Raw genomic sequence first — 9,496 nt, 5'->3', positions numbered from 1 at the left:
ATTAAAGAGCTTCCAAATATGGAAGAATTTCAGTCCTAAGACCACTCACGAAGGAACAAGAGTCAGATAGTTGAGACTGCCTAGAAGCACAAGCCCTGAAGGACATACCAAGTTTGGGCTGGGGATTGTGAGACCTGTTGGCAGGAGCAAAGGCTAATGGGAGAAGCTTGGCTCCTACCTGGACCAGAGCCTGCAGTTTTTCCACATCAGCCCCTGAGCTGCTCTGGATGGTTGATAGCTTGTTAATGAGCCTCTGCACTAGGGGAATCTCCTTCCAGGAAGTTCCTTGGAGAAAAGTGAGGTCATTCAAAGCTTCAAATTGTTTCTACAACTAATCAATAACTTACATGGCTTATTTATTTAAAAATTATTTAAAATATAGCCAGATATAAAGGCTCTTTAAAGAAATTATTGAAATCTAAGGGTCAAAAATGCTATTTTTATTTATCATTAAAATAACAATGATAAATAAGTATAAATAATGTAAAAAGCAAAATGGAGAATTGGAGAGATAGTTCACAAACATGAAAAGAATCAAGTGAACAGTGTAAAACCTAAAGAATGTTGAAAAAAAGCTCAACAAATAACTCTAAAGGTAAGAGTAGATTTCATTGAGCAAAGAATCAGCAAACTTGAAGACAGATTTAGAAAAAAACTATCCATGGTGAAGTATGGATTAACAAAAGATCAGAATGCAGGGGAAATAAAAGCAGAAAAGGCATTCTGGATCTAATAAAAAGAGAAAGAAAGCCTGGTATAACCTAACCAGACTCCAGAAGGAAGGAGCACAACCCAAAAATGCAAGTGAGAGGTAGTGACATAGAGTTGTCAGAACCAGGAAAAAACAAACAAACAAACCAACAATCAAGCCATGGTTCTAGAATCAATGTGAACCCTGCTGGGGAGCAATACAACAAAAAAAATCACATTTAGATATAAGTAGCACATCAGATAAAAATTAACTTAAAAAGAATAACTTAAAAGTTATGGATAAGAGACTTACTTCTTGTTATAGCAGTATGAAAAGATCTGTGGGAACAACTAAGCATAACTAGTTCAAATTAGAGCATGCAAAATGACCTATCTATGGATAGATGAGTCAAGATATCTCCTCTGGAATTTTTCTAAGAGCATACAGCAAATAAAGAAATGTTTATTCAAGAAAAATCTACTGATTCTCTGTAAGAGCAGTCAATCTGGCAACTGAGGTGTGATCTTCTCCCCACCCTACCCCACCACAGCATGGCAGTTTATTTCACCAGAGTGCAGACAAGAACATGGGGTTCCTCACCCTCAAATCCCAGTCTAGGGCCATGGTTCACCCCTGAGCAATTGCACATCACTAACAGTTCTCCATCCCTGTGGGTCAGTGTTGCAGAAACTCTGTTCCAAGCAAGAGTAGATGAGAAGTGTGCATTGCCCTCCTTCACCCAGCTCCACCTGCAGGCAGAGCCCGGCTCCAGGCATGGCATGTGGATGCAGCTCCTGAGTTCCCTCACTAGCCTGCTCCTGGTGGGTCTTCTACAGCAGGAGAGTAAGCCCAGAGGACCAGAGGCTCCCCGCTCTGCCAACTGACCTGCCTCTAAAGCAGAAGCATCACCCCAGGAGAAGTGAGCCTCAAGAGAGTCCCGCCCAAGCACTGAAGCTTGAAGGGTCTCAGTGGGTTTTCCCACAGATAAAGGCAGACCATTAGAACATCTAAGGGGACAAACATCATCGGAACAAAGAATAGGAAAGTTCTAGCTGATGGCTGCTCTCAAAAATGACAGAGATGTAGCTGGGAGAAATTAAATAAGCTTGTGGCTCTTGGAGAACAAGACATCAAGCCATAGACCAGCCAGAATAGATGACCCAGTAAAGGAGAAGCAGGTAGAGAAGCTAAGAAGGTCCTGTCTAGGGTCAGAAGAAGCCTCTTAGACTTTCCCCAACTACAACCCTGGCATCTGCCCAAAATTTAATTGGCTCAGATAAAGGAACAAGTTGGGTCTCAACAAATGTATTTTTTAAAATTCTTCAGGTTAAAAGCAATTAATCTTATATACTAATTTGAATCCTCCTCATGAAAGAATCCATAGATCCACAGTAAAAATAAGCATGGATTCATGAAAGTCAAAACAATTTTACAATTCTTTTCCTACCCTCTCTTAACTAATACTGATAGTTATCAACATTTATATAGCTGTAGTAATGCATTTATGACATAGAATTAGAATATTAGACAGTGGAGGTGGTTACAACCAGATATATTTGAATAAAAAAACCACACCAAATGTCATCTTAAAAACAAAGGGGAAAGAAATGAAGAAAACCAAAGAGGTAAACATGAAGGCCAAAACAGACTCGAGAGTTATAAGGGCAAGAAAAATGTGTGGCCACCAGGTGGCGGTAGAGCACTTTGAGCCTTATTTTGGGGCAGCTTTGAGAGGATGGCTTGGAAGAAGTCCCTCAGAGCATTGGACCTTCAATGCCGGAAAGCTGGAGAGGGGGCTCTTGTCTAGATGATATTTCTCAGTAGCATGACGATTCTTGGGTCAGAAGGAGCCACAGGGCCATGTGGCTTCAGTCCTTACAGTGCCAAGACACTTTGTCTGTCAGTAGCAGGCAGTAGACACGGTTTTGAGGGCTATGCAGAAAAGGCCCTCTACAAGAAAATTCACATACAGAAGGGCTTCTGAGCTCTGTCTACCATGAAGAAGTTAGCCGTACAGGGTCCACCTTTGACTCAGTATTTACCAACTCTGCAAATACATCTGTTCTCAGCTTTCTTCCTTTGGCTTCTTTAAAAGACAGGAACTCTCTCTCTCTCTCTCTCTCTCTCTCTCTCTCTCTCTCTCACACACACACACACACACACACACACACACACACACACACAGAGAGAGATTTCTGGAATTAAGTTAGTAAAAATCCGAAGTAAAGTCTGATAAATTTATTTGCATACTGTGAACCATAAAGCAACCACTAAAAAAATAACTGAAAAATACTGTCACAAATCATATCATTAAAGGGATTAAATTATTGCCCTAAAATATACACTTAATTCAGAAGAAAGAAGGAAAGGAGAAGTACACGAACAAAGGAAAGTGCTGGACATACCTGAACAGATGGGTGCAGATAAGGCTATGCTTACAAGCAAATTTATAGCTAGAAAACCCTAGATTTATAAAAATAAGAAAAATCTCAAACCAATGATTACAATTCCTATTTATACACTAGGGAAAGAAGAACACTACACCTAAAGCAAGTAATAGGAAAGAAATATTAAATATTAGAGCAGGAATTAGTGGAACATATAACATAAAAGCAAACATCATGAAAGAAAAAAAAACATTATCTAGACTCCCCTGAGAAAACTTGTACCAATGCCAGGAATGGAAGTGCTCACTAACTCCTCACAGAAATGCACCAATTGGAAAGAAATACCATGTACAGATATACGATAACAAATTAGGCTAGATAAGATCAAAAAAATTCCAAGTCATGTACTACCAACACTGACTCCAGAGAGAGTCTAAATGTTAATAGACCCATAACTAGAGACTGGATCATAAGTAAAGACTCCCCACAAAGAAAGGCAAGAATTTTATGCACCTATGATTTTTTTTTAGAAAAAAAAATGGCTTCCACAGGGAATTCTACCAGATGTTTAAAGAAGAATTCGTGCCAATTTTTGACCAACTATTTCAAAAATTAAGAAGCAAAATGTATTCTTCCAACTGATTCTGTGAGGCCAAAATCATCATGAGACCAAAACAAGCAAGGAACTCAAGGCAACGAACTACAGACCATGATCTCTTGAGAATAGAGGTGCAAAAGTCAGGGGTCAAATGCTAGCAAACCTGAAACAGCGTAGCATGACCAGTGAGCTGTGTCTTGGGAATGTAGGTTGGTTCGGCATCTGTCACTCAGGCAGGATTGTGAGTTGTGGGCTTCATCCGTCACCTCAGCAGGGTGACCACCTGCTTGAGCTAACAGGAAGGACAGGGGAAGGAATGCAGATGGACTGTCAGGCATCTCACACTTTACAGAATGGAACCACAGAGCTATTCAGCTACAAAATTGCACTATTTTTCAGGACAAGAGATCCCAAAGATGATGTAGAGAAAATTAGAGCTGCCTCTTAAATTTCTGAAAGGAGGGCTATTACCTTGTTTCTAACAGAGCCACGCTTTCAATAGACCACATGGCTTGCTGACACCACATTTGTTGCATAAAGAATAGAAGATGCATTCTGTTCTCACCAGACATGGAAAAGCAGCTTATAAGAAGAAACACTCTCTATATGAGAACACTCAACAAGGTGGGAATGTCAGGGAGCTTGGCTTCCCTGATACAGGGCAGGAATGGAAAACTCACCACTCCAACCACACTCAAGGGTTGAAGATGGAACTTTCCCCTTCTAAGGTCAGGAAAAAGGAAAACACATCGGATCCTTGCCATGTCACATCATCGTTTTTCTTGGGGTTCCAGCTAGGAAAATCATACAAGAAGAAGAAGGGAAACTATTTCTGTAGAATTTCTATCTGATGCATAGTTTTGTGTATACACCAGTCCTCAGGAATCCATGAAAATCCCTTCATCTACTGTTAGCTTTAATAAACAGGGTGTCAAGTTTCAATACACAAGATCAAGATACCAAATCCAGCTGGAGTTCTACACACTGTCTTAATTTGTACTGCTAAGAAATTACCACGGGCTGGGTAGATTAAACAGCAGGCATCTATTTCTCACTGTTCCAGAGTCTGGAGGTTCAACTTCCGGGTGCTGGGTGGTTGGCTTCTGGTAAGGGCCCTCTCGCAGGCTGCAGACAGCTGACTTCTCCCATATGGAAAGAGGGCAGCACTTCTCTGGGATACCTTTCGTAAGGGCACCAACCCCAGTCAGGAGAGCTCCACCTTATAAGCTCATGACTGCCAAGCCCTACCTCCTGATGCCACCACACTGCAATTTTTTTTTCTTTCTTATTCTTTTTTGATATCAGGGATTGATCTCAGGGCCACTTGACCACTGAGCCACATTCTTAGCCATGTTTTGTGTTTTATTTATCAATTAGTTGCTCAGTGCCTTGCTTTTGCTGAAGCTGGCTTTGAACTTGTGGTCCTCTTTCCTCAGCCTCCTGAGCTGCTGGGATTACAGGTGTGTGCCACTGTGCCTAGCCTTAAAATTTTAATACAGACATTTCAAAGGGACAGAATTGTTCAGTCCATTTCCCTATTAACCAACAAGCCTAAAGTGAAATTATGGAAATAATTCCATTTAAAATAGCAACAAAATGATAAAATATCTACAAGTAAATGTGACAAAATAAGCATAAGATTTGTACCCTGAGAACTATGAAACATTGTTAAAAGAAATAAAGAAGACCTAAATAAATGGAAAGAGGCCTGTTGGTGAGTGGATCCCATGACTTCCTCTTATACTGGCAAATCTCCCTAAGGTGATCTATTGACTCAATGTCAAAATAAATTTCAGGAGGCTTTATTGCAGAAATTGGCAAGCTGACCCTAAAATTTGTATAGAAATGTAAAAGATCAGAATGAATAAACTAATCTTGAAGAAAAGAACAGAGTTGGGAGGACTCATTTTTTTCTGTTTTAAAACTTACTATATAACCAGAGTAATCAAGAGTGATGGAGAGTCCTGAGGATATATAGATATAGAAAGGTTAAAGGAAGAAAATTGAAAGATCATTCAGCATTTGCTATCAGTTCACTTTGGCAAAAATATGAAGGCAGTTTGATTGAATAAGAACAGTGTTGTCAACAGATGACGGGACACGTCGACATCTACAGACCAAGGAGTAAACCGAACTCCTACCTCTCTGCCTCCCCTGGAGTTGACTTCATGTAACAGAAAAGATGGCCGGGGCATTTACAAACTTGGAAATGAAGCAGTGATGTGCTCATCAAAGTCATGAAGGAAGGTTAAAGAAGTATTTTAACCTGAAGGGCAGGACACCACTCCTGTGAAGCCACACACTGAAACTGAAGACAGATGTAGAAGGAAACAAAGCCTGAAATATTGAAGAATCATGAAACAGGCAAGATGAAAAATCAAGGTTGTATGTGTTCTCTCTGAGGAAATTTAGAAAAAAAAACCACCAAATTAAACCAGAAGATGGAAGAAAGAACTTAAGATAATACAGAACCTGTAGCACAGGAAGCCAGAGGTTAAACAAGAGAAATATTTAAAAGGAAAATGCGTTTTTTTTAAGACCATAAAATGGACACACAGTTAACAAGAGTGATGGAAACAAACACAAGTGACCGTGAAGACCCTGTGGAAGGCCGCAGCTGCACACGAGTGGACAGTACTGAGCTGGAGGTGCCCCGCCGGGCACTTAGGTCTGTAGTGATGGAGTAACAGGCAATTGCATACCAAATGGATAACCTTCTAAAAAGCAAAAAAATATAAATAAATAAATAAATAAATAAATAATAAAAATATTTAAGGGGTTGACGTTGTTTAGTTGACCCAATCACTATTAAAGAAACATTTGGAATAAAGAGCGAAACATCTGTTTTATCTTAACTTGATCTCTCATCCCAAAAGGTTATCAGGACCACGGGTTATGACTGGGTACCTTCCCCCTGGGAGTCCTCTCAAGACAAACTGTTCTACAAAGGAGCGTCAAAGCTCATTTTAGGAGGCTAATGCAAACTGGAGTGTAGTTCTGAGCAAGAACTGGGCAGGAAAAGAAAATTACATACCATAAATACTATGAAGTAGATCACAAATTCTAAATATAAACGGAGAAACTGGATCCAACCCTGTAATTATGAAAGTGTCTTTAAAAGAATGACGATTCGTCTCAAGTTAAGGAGGATGGAGAGCAGTGGAGGATCTCTCCATCAAACTCACCCCAGCAACACGCCAACAACATCCACCCAGGGAGCATATCAGTGGAAAATGTCGGGCTGATTCAAGACTCACTCTTGATTTTTAAAAAATTCTACCTCAACAAAGTTGAAGAATGGAATTACTTAATCAAAAGTTCATCGAAAAAATCATTCTGAATTGGGAGAATTTCTATTAAAATACAGAACAGGAAAAGTTTGTTTTTACCCTGCCTTGTAAGAAATGTCCAAGTAGGATGTAACATAAAATATAATATGATTAGAAAAACTAGGTAAGGACTAAAAGCAAGGAGCCAGACCTGGAGAGCTGCTATCCATTGGGAACACCTGGGCACTGCCAGGTGAACTAAGCTGTTCAGCAAGAGACGAGTATGAGATGAATCACAAACACCAGCACCACAGAACTCACCAGTTAAATATGTAACGGGGGAAAGCAGAGGAATGAAATCAACAGATTATATACAGTATACATAGTGTGTTTTATTTTAATACATGCAACTATTTTACTTTTTTGTTTATACATACATACATAAACGTATAAAAGGAAAAAATATGTGAAATGGCAGCAACAAATACATTCAAGAAGGTACTTAACAAAATACATACATTTTATGGAAAAGACTACCGAATTTTGCCAAAAGACAAATGAACTAAACAAAGAACCAGGAATATAATATTACTGAGGAGAAAAGCTCCATGTTATAATCATTCACTCCACAAAATTCTTACAAAACTGTAAACACCCAAGAAGAACAAAGGCTATTTTGAAAAACTTACATGAAATGAAGTTGACTGGAACAGATGTTAAGACACTAAAATTTCCATTAATTCAATGAAGTACAGTTTGGAAAAGGGGTAGACGAGTGATCACCAAAGCCCGTTTACTTTGGTATGTCTGTTTCTGTTCCTGCTCCCTGGGCTTCTCCATGGACACCAAAACCTGAGATGACACTGACGTCATCATTGATGGGTATTTCTCAGTGTGGGAGTTGGAATCAAATTTTATTTTGTTGTCTTGGTACTTTTATTCATTGCAAGTTCCTTATATTTTTTTTTCCAAAAACAATTAAGTGAAGTTTTCTTTCGGAATATGTTTTCTCCTCATCCTCAAGGAGGATTTCCTGAGGCATTATTAATATCAGGTTAGATGATAGTCAAATGATTGCATTAGCTGGTGTGCATTTGGTGCCAATTCCCAAAGCAGCAGATGCCCTGTGAGACTGGCAGGCCCACGGCGGCATCTCGCCCGTCTCCAGGTGCTTATCACATCTCCACGCTCCCCCACAGGCTCTGCCTAAGTCCAAGGTGGTCTGCATGTTCCCGTTTCCCCCCCACCTTCCACCTGGGTGCCATCTGACAGAAAGACACCCGATGCTCCCCAGCATGAGAGAGGAAGAGTGCTGTAGGCGGAAGACACAACAGGTGTCTTTTCCTAAGTCCTGGAGACTGCAAGGCCAAGTGCATCGAGTTTCCTGAGATTGAAAACTAGTGGCAGGAACATATTGTGACAAGCGCCTAATTTGGCATAGTAGAGTTAAGATACTTCCTTCCTCTTCTCTGAAGTAGACAATCTTTTCTTTTAATTTTCTGTTTTCTGCCATATTGATATTCTAAATTCCAGGATCCTGAAACCTCTAAATATTGCCAGACGGAAAAACTTCCCAGACTCTCTCCAGGGCTCCCTTCTGGTGAACCCCGTGGGGTTTGTCTTGTTTTGTTTTAATGAGAATAAGCTCCTTCTAACACACCAGCACAGTTGGTAGTGAGAGTCTCTGGGCCATGGGGTCCTGACTCAGGAAGATCGCCAGGGTGCATCACTGAACCTATTAAAAGTACATCAACAGAAATGTGCTAAAAAGGACATTTTCCCTTTGTGACTATTAAGGTCTAGATATCAGGTGTCCCCCCAAAGCTCATGTGTAACACAAGGCAAGAAAGTTTAGAGGCAAAATGATTGGGTTATGCGAGTCTCAGCCTACTCAGTGCATTAATCCCCTGGTGAGGAATAACTGGTCGTTCTGATAGGAAGGTAGGTATGGCAGGAGGAGCTGGGTCCCGGGGACGTGCCTTGGGGTGAATATTTTGTCATGGTGAAGTGAGTCTCTCTCTCTCTCTCTCTCTCTCTCTCTCTCTCTCTCTCTCTCTCTCTCTCTCTGTCCTTGGGAATATATCCCCAGCTACTTTTCTCTGTCACACCCTTCCACCATGATGTTCTGCCTCACCTCCACCCAAAGAATGGAGTCTGCCATCTGGGGACTGAGACCTCTGAGCCCATGAGCCCCTCAATAAACTTTTCCTCCTCTAATTATTCTGGCCAGGTCCTTTGGTTGTAACCGCAAAAAGCTGACTAACACAATGACTCACCATATGAAGGTGACTTTCAGCTAACTCAGACCAAGGCCAAGCAGAGTGTAGAAATTCCCAGTAAGTTCCAAAAGAAAATTACAAGAGATTTCACACAAAGTGGTAGCGTATTGTGACAAGCCAGCTAATGGTGACATTCCATTAGCATCTTCAGCAGCCGTTCCCTGGATTGTACACACATTCGGACAGATAATTGCAGGGAGGGTCCCTGAGGTCCCTGTGTCCAGGCCCTGCCTTCGGTGTTGTGGAATCAGCCTTTCAGCTCACCTAGAGGG

The sequence above is a fragment of the Ictidomys tridecemlineatus genome, chromosome 3 (genome assembly GCF_052094955.1).
Source record: "Ictidomys tridecemlineatus isolate mIctTri1 chromosome 3, mIctTri1.hap1, whole genome shotgun sequence".
Lineage (NCBI taxonomy): Eukaryota > Metazoa > Chordata > Mammalia > Rodentia > Sciuridae > Ictidomys > Ictidomys tridecemlineatus.
Note: the sequence above shows the minus strand (reverse complement) of the source record.